Source organism: Patella vulgata, chromosome 5 (genome assembly GCF_932274485.2).
Source record: "Patella vulgata chromosome 5, xgPatVulg1.2, whole genome shotgun sequence".
NCBI lineage: Eukaryota > Metazoa > Mollusca > Gastropoda > Patellidae > Patella > Patella vulgata.
Window position 1 is genome coordinate 58832678 of NC_065883.2, and position 7212 is coordinate 58839889.

The 7212-nt window shown below is 37.5% G+C and overlaps 1 long non-coding RNA gene across 1 annotated transcript; it reads left to right on the top strand.

Moving 5' to 3' along the window:
• Window positions 1–1305: 1305 nt before the first annotated feature.
• Window positions 1306–6976, top strand: LOC126820808 (uncharacterized). The gene is made up of 3 exons (XR_007680155.2): window positions 1306–1678; window positions 6087–6487; window positions 6770–6976. It is a non-coding gene; the product is annotated as an uncharacterized LOC126820808 (long non-coding RNA).
• The last annotated feature ends 236 nt before the right edge of the window (window positions 6977–7212 follow it).

A 7212-nucleotide genomic window follows, 5' to 3' on the forward strand; every position in this document is an offset into this window, starting at 1 on the left:
TCTATATAAGAAACTAAACTTATCATACTTGAGCAAACGGATAAAATTTCTAGTCGCCAAACAATATGTTTATGTATGAACTATATATTTTTTTTCTAAATTCTTCATTGGTTCGTCTAATAGGTACAGTAAAGGACATTCTGTTGACAAGTTCAAAACACATTTTAAAATAGTGGTCCTTGGAAACATTGACTTTTAGTGGGAATTTGGTGTATAGCTACTTGAGGAATGAGTCTACTTGTTATGTCTAGGCTAGATAGATTAACATGTCATAACTTCAATAAAACCTATATAAACAGATGTTTATCTCTATCAGGAGAAAAAACACAACACCAACATTAATTTCCGTATTCCACATATATGATATTGTTTTCTTCTGGCTACTAGTAGGTTCTGTTATATTCTGGAGACAGGTTTTTTGTGTTATTGTTTGGGGATCAGAAATCTTGTAGGTTTCTCATGGATGAAAGGCTGAGACAGCTAGTCCTCATACAGAAACAATTTCTTCTTTAATCCACATACACAACATAAACAAAGATTCCGGATTTCTTGTATTCTGCTGGCTTCTAGCTAGACAGTTTCTATGTTATCTGGAGATTAGAATTGGTTGTAATGGTTGTAGACTGCAGACTTAACCATTACTTCTTAGAACAATTACACAAACACATCCATACCTTTTTGGAACTTCTGTTCTTTGGGAACTGTGATCAACAATTACAGAGGTTAACTCAAGTTTTATGACATTGTTAATCTAACAGGATTGTGGCTGATTTACATCTGAGATATACTAGAGACTTCTGTCTCGCTTCTATTGAGTTTTCTGGTGTGCACACCTCATTCATTTGTCCTCGACGAGGCCAGTTATCTTTGATGACTTGTGGTTGGCTTCCCAGTTATCTCTGATGACTGGTAGTTGGCAATCCATGTTAGGCTATGGGCTTATGATACAGAACAGAAGATCCACACATTAGGCGATAATATATAAGCAGTCTGCTTCATTTCTCTAAACCATAACATTTGGGGTTGTTTCATCATGTAGTTTAAACCGATGTCTTCACTAAAAGTCTATCAAATCACTTTATGTCAATAAATGTGTGTCCTAGACCTGTTAGCACGTGTTTCTTTACTGTAACTTTTTGATTCAGATATTGATGGTTTTTTTTTGCAATTTGGAATTAACTACTGTGTTATATCTCTGTATATCGCCAACGGTGATCAATTCATTTTTTATAATCTTTTTATTGCCAAAATAGTATTTTTCTAATGAAGTTGTCTACAGATGTCTACTGTTAATTGGTTATTTATATTATATGCATGATTTTGTAAAGCGATATGTACTTGTACACTTACAATTTCTTGAGCATGGTGTCGGCCTGTAGCCTGGCAACCCTCAATTCGGGGGATAATTAAACCAGCTGAACAGTCCAGTTCCGTTCAGTGGGGATGAAGTTAATTTGGCTTTCAATTCATTGAAGATATTTTTGTTTGCCATTGCACATGTACTAATTGCTTTCGGCCACCTAAGTTTGTTTTTCAGGACCCAGGTTGGTGAATGTAGAATGGTGGACACACATGGAAGAGGATGCAGACATGGCAAGGCAGAATGGTGGACACAGATGGAAGAGGATGCAGGCAAGGCAAGGCAGTTCAGTTCCATTTAGTTCAGTGGGGAATTAAGGTAATTTGACTTTAAATTCATTGAAGATTATTTTGTTTTGTTTTTCATTGCACAGTAGAGTACAGTTTTTCTGTTTGATTTTGTCTTGAGGGCAGTGGCCGGCTGCAGCCTGGTCGGCTCTCAATTTGGGAAATATCAGCTGAACAGTTCAGTTCAGTGGGGATTCAGTAAATTTGGCTTTCTTGGAAGTTGTTTTTATCATTGCACATGAACTAATTGCCCTCTCCCCCTTAGATTGTTTTTCAGCACGCCCACATTAAAGATACATTATGCAAGAGCTAAATCTGCCTAATGCAGGTCTTTCTTTAGGCCTGAAATGTTTTCTAAATTGTTAATTAGACATCAATTAACTTATCCAGGCCTTAATCGACTCTCGATGGCATCGGATTTCTCTGATATTAAATAGATTAGAACAGTTAAGCCATATTTTGATTTAAGCTAAAAATGGAGGAAATTATTGAACACGTCTTGTCAAACCTTCAAAGGCTAATATCTTCGATTGCAATAGAGTAAATTAAATGAAATCTCAAATTATTCATTTTAGATTATCTTTTTTCGAATTATTATAGCAAGAATGGCTAGTTCTTTATCAAAATCTTACATAATGTATCTTTAAACATTATTTAGGTTTTTTTATACGACGATATATCATGCCCGTCAGTCCATCATGCTACAGGCTAAATTTTGCAATTTCTTTATCTTGGAACATTAACCTTTATGGAAATTTGAATAGAGTCAAAATTATTTAGAAATTTGACATACCAACATGATGTGATGATGATGGATTAGATCATTCATGCCGTCGGTCAGTCATGCTACAGACCAAACTCCAAAATTTTCTATTTTACTAAATTTTGAACATAAACCTTTATGGGAATTTGAATGGGGCAAAATTATTTCGAAATTTTCGACATACCAGCATGATGTGATGGTGGGTGGCTTAGATGAATCATGCCCAATGTTCTGTCGTCATGTTACAGGTCGAACTTCTAAATTTGTGAACATAAACCGTAATGGGAATTCGAATGGGGTCAAAATTATTTTAAATTTTCGACATACCAACAAGATGTGATGGTGGGTGGAATAAATAAAACATGTCCGTCGATCTGTCATGCTACAGGTCAAACTTCTAAATTTTCTATTTTATTAATCTTGGAACAAACCTTTATGGGAAACTGAATGGGGTCAAACGTATTCCGAAATTTTCGACACAACATGATTTGATGGTGGGTTGATTACATGATTCATGCCCGTCGGTCCGTCATATTATAGGCCAAACTCGTCTAAAATTGTATTTTTCCTAAATTTGGAACAAACCTTTATGGGAAACTGAATGGGGTCAAAATTTTTCTGAAATTTTCGATGTACTTATATGGGATGGTGGGTGGCTTAGTCGAATCATGGCTGTCATTCCGCCATGTTACATGTCAAACTTCTAAATTTTCTATTTTATTCAACTTGAAACAAAAGCTGAACAAGCCAATAAGCTTCTGAAATCCATGTTCAGGCCAGTGACGATTATCCGTCCAGTTCAGTTGCATTTAGTTGTAGTTCAGTGGGGATTAAGTAAATTTGGCATCCTTGGAAGATGTTTTTATCATTGCACATGTACTAATTGCTCTCTCCCCCTTAAATTAAATTATGTGTGGTGCAGTCCCCTTACACTTACTATTAGATTGTTTTTCAGCATGCCCACATTAAACATTATACGCCGATATGTCATGCCCGTCAGTCCATCATTCTACAGGATAAACTTTTAAATTTTTCAATTTCCTAGTCTTGGAACATTAACATTTATGGAAATTTAAAGAGTCAATATTATTTAGAAATTTGACATACCAACATGATGTGATGGTGGATTAGATGTTCATGCCATCGGTCGGTCATGCTAGAGACCAGACTCCAAAATTTTCTATTTTACTAAACTTGGAACATAAACCTTTTTGGGAATATGAATGGGGCTAAATTATTTTGAAATTTGACATACCAGCATGATGTGGTGAGTGGGTGGCTTAGATGAATCATACCCGTTGTTCCGTCGACATGTTACAGGTCAAACTTCTAATATTTTGAATATAAAGCGTAATGGGAATTTGAATGGGGTCAAAATTAGTTCGAAATTTCCGACATACCAACAAGATGTGATGTTGGGTGGAATAAATGAAACATGTCTGTCGGTCTGTCATGCTACAGACCAAACTTCTAAATTTTCTATTTTATTAAACTTGGAACAAACTTTTATGGGAAACTGAATGGCGTCAAACGTATTCCGAAATTTTTGACACAACATGATTTGATGGTGGGTGGATTAGATGATTCATGCCCGTCGGTCCGTCATATTATAGGCCAAACTCTTCTAAATTTTCTTTTTCCTAAATTTGGAACAAACCTTTATGAGACTGAATGGGTTCAAACATATTTCGAAATTTTCGACCTACTTATATGGGATGGTAGGTGGCTTAGTGGAATCATGGCCGCCATTCCGCCTTGTTATATGTCAAACTTCTAAATTTTCTATTTTATTCAACTTGAAACGAAAGCTGAACTAGCCAATGACTTAAGCTTTTGAAATCCATGTTCAGGCCAGTGACGATTATCCGTCCAGTTCAGTTGCATTTAGTTCTAGTTCAGTGGGGATTAAGTAAATTTGGCATTCTTGGAAGATATTTTTATCACTGCACATGTACTAATTGATCTCTCCTCCTTAAATTGTTTTCAGCACGCCCATATTAAACATTATTTAGGGTTTTTTTTATACGCCGATTTATCATGCATGTCAATGTGTCATGCTATAGGTTAAACTTTTGAATTTTCAAATTTCCTAATCTTGGAACATTGACCTTTATGAAAATTTGAATAGTGTCAAAATTATTTAGAAATTTGACATACCAACATGATGTGATGATGGTGGATTAGATGATTCATGCCGTCGGCCGATCATGCTACAGACCAAACTCCAAAATTTTCTATTTTATTATACTTGGAACAAACCTTTATGGGAAACTGAATGACGTCAAACGTATTTCGAAATTTTTGACACAATATGATTTAATGGTGGGTTGATTAGATGATTCATGCCCGTCGTCTGTCATACTTTAGGCCAATCTTATCAATTTTCATTTTCCTAAACTTGGAACAATTTAAATGGGGTCAAAATTATTTCGAAATTTTCGACGTACCAACAAGATGTGATGGTGTGGATGGAATAAACAAAAAATGTGTGTTGGTCTGTCATGCTACAGGTCAAACTTCTAAATTTTCTATTTTATTAAACATGGAACAAACCTCTATGGGAAACTGAATACCGAGAAACGCATTTCAAAATTTTCGACACAATATGATTTGATGGTGGGTGGATTAGATGATTCATGCCCGTCGGTCAGTCATACTATAGGCCAAACTCATCTAAATTTTCTTTTTCCTAAATTTGGAGCAAACCTTTATGGGGAAACTAAATGGGGTCAAAATTATTCTGAAATTTTCGAGGTATTAATATGGGATGGTTGGTGGCTTATGTGAATCATGGCCGCCATTCCGTCGTGTTACATGTCAAAGTTCTAAATTTTCTATTTTACTTTACTTGGAACGGATCGAAGCTGAACATGCCAACGACTTAAGCTTCTGAAATCCAGGTTCAGGCCAGTGACGGGGGATCACGGTGGATAAGACTTGGAACGGAAGCTGAACAAGCCAACGACATAAGCTTCTGAAATCCATGTTCAGGCCAGTGACGGGGGATCACGATGGATAAGACGCAGGCTCGCTAGCCTGGAGATCGGGTGTTCGATCCCTGCATTGGCTGAGAAAGTCCATCCAGATTTTCCGGTGTGGTTCCCCTATGTAAGTGATGCAGGACGGAGGGCCTGACAAGGACAGCTGTCTAGTTGTTTGGATGGGACGGAAAACTGAGGTCCCGTGTGCACATTGGCATGCACGTAAAAGACCCCTTGACAGTTGGAATTCGAAAAAAGAGTAGGTTGTAGTGCTGCTGTCCGGGCAAAATTTCCCGCATAGCACACTGTATGGCGTATGTCCGTCTTCATTAGCTCAGGTTAGGAGCAGAACCGTAGGTGATCTGTTCATTCTATTTGGCTGAAAAGGAGAGTACAGTTTTTTTGCTTGATTTTGTCTTGAGGGTGGTGACAGGGCGGCTCTCAATTTTGAGGAAAAAGACCAGCTGAACAGTCCAGTTAAGGTTCATTTAGTTCAATTGAAATAAAATTGAAACATGTATTAGTCCCGAAATGACCTGGTTTGTGTCCAGTGGACATTAACCCCCTCCTCTCTCTGTCTGTCTGTCTCTCTCTCTCTCGCTAGGGAGTTAAGTTAATTTGGCTTTAAATTCATTGAAGATTTCTTTGTTTTTGTTTTTCATTGCATATGTACTAATTGCTTTCGGACACCTCAGTTTGTTTTTTCAGGAACCAGGTTGGTGGATGCAGAATGGAGGACACAGATGGAAGAGGATGCAGGTAAGGCAGTATGGTGGTGATCTGTTTAAACGATTTGGAATAAAAGGAGAGTACAGTTTTTTTGATTAATTATTTTGAGGGTAGTGGCAGGCTGCAGACAGAGTTGCTCTCAATACTTGGGGATAAGACTAGCTGAACAGTCCAGTTCAGTTCCATTTAGTTCAGTAGGGATTAAGTTAATTTGGCTTTTTTTGTTTGTCATTGCACATGTACTAATTGCTTTCGGTCACCTCAGTGCATTTTTCAGGAACCAGGTTGGTGGATGCAGAATGGTGGACACAGATGGAAGAGGATGCAGGCAAGACAGAATGGTGGACATAGATGGAAGAGGATTCAGGTAAGGTAGAAGGCGGACACAGATGGGAGAGGGTGCATGCAAGGCAGTATGGTGGTCATCTGTTTGAATGATGTGGAATAAAAGGAGAGTCTAGTTTTTCATTTGATTTTCTTGAGGGTAGTGGCAGGCTGCAGACTGAGTTGCTCTCAATACTGGTATAAGACTAGCTGAACAGTCCAGTTCAGTTCCATTTAGTTCAGTAGGGATTAAGTTAATTTGGCTTTTTTTGTTTGTCATTGCACATGTACTAATTGCTTTCGGTCACCTAAGTGCGTTTTTCAGGAACCAGGTTGGCGGATGCAGAATGGTGGACACAGATGGAAGAGGATGCAGGCAAGACATAATGGTGGACACAGATGGAAGAGGATGCAGGCAAGGCAGAATGGTGGACACAGATGGAAGAGGATGCAAGCAAGGCAGTATGGTATGGACACTCATTTCAAGGGATATCAACTGAACAATCCATTTCAATTATATTTAGTTCTAGTTCCTTGGAGGTTCAGTAAGTTAAACTCTTAACTAATGTATCTTTAATTGAATCAAATTAAATTCCAGACCATTGCATCCTGCAGTTGTTCAAATACAATCGGTGTTAAGGAATGGAACATTTTGATTTGGTCTAAATAAAAAAAATGAATTGTATTGACCGGATGTGTTATTATGATTAGTAACAGTGCATATTACCATAGGTTATCTCGATATTGGCATGTATTGGACCGCAACTT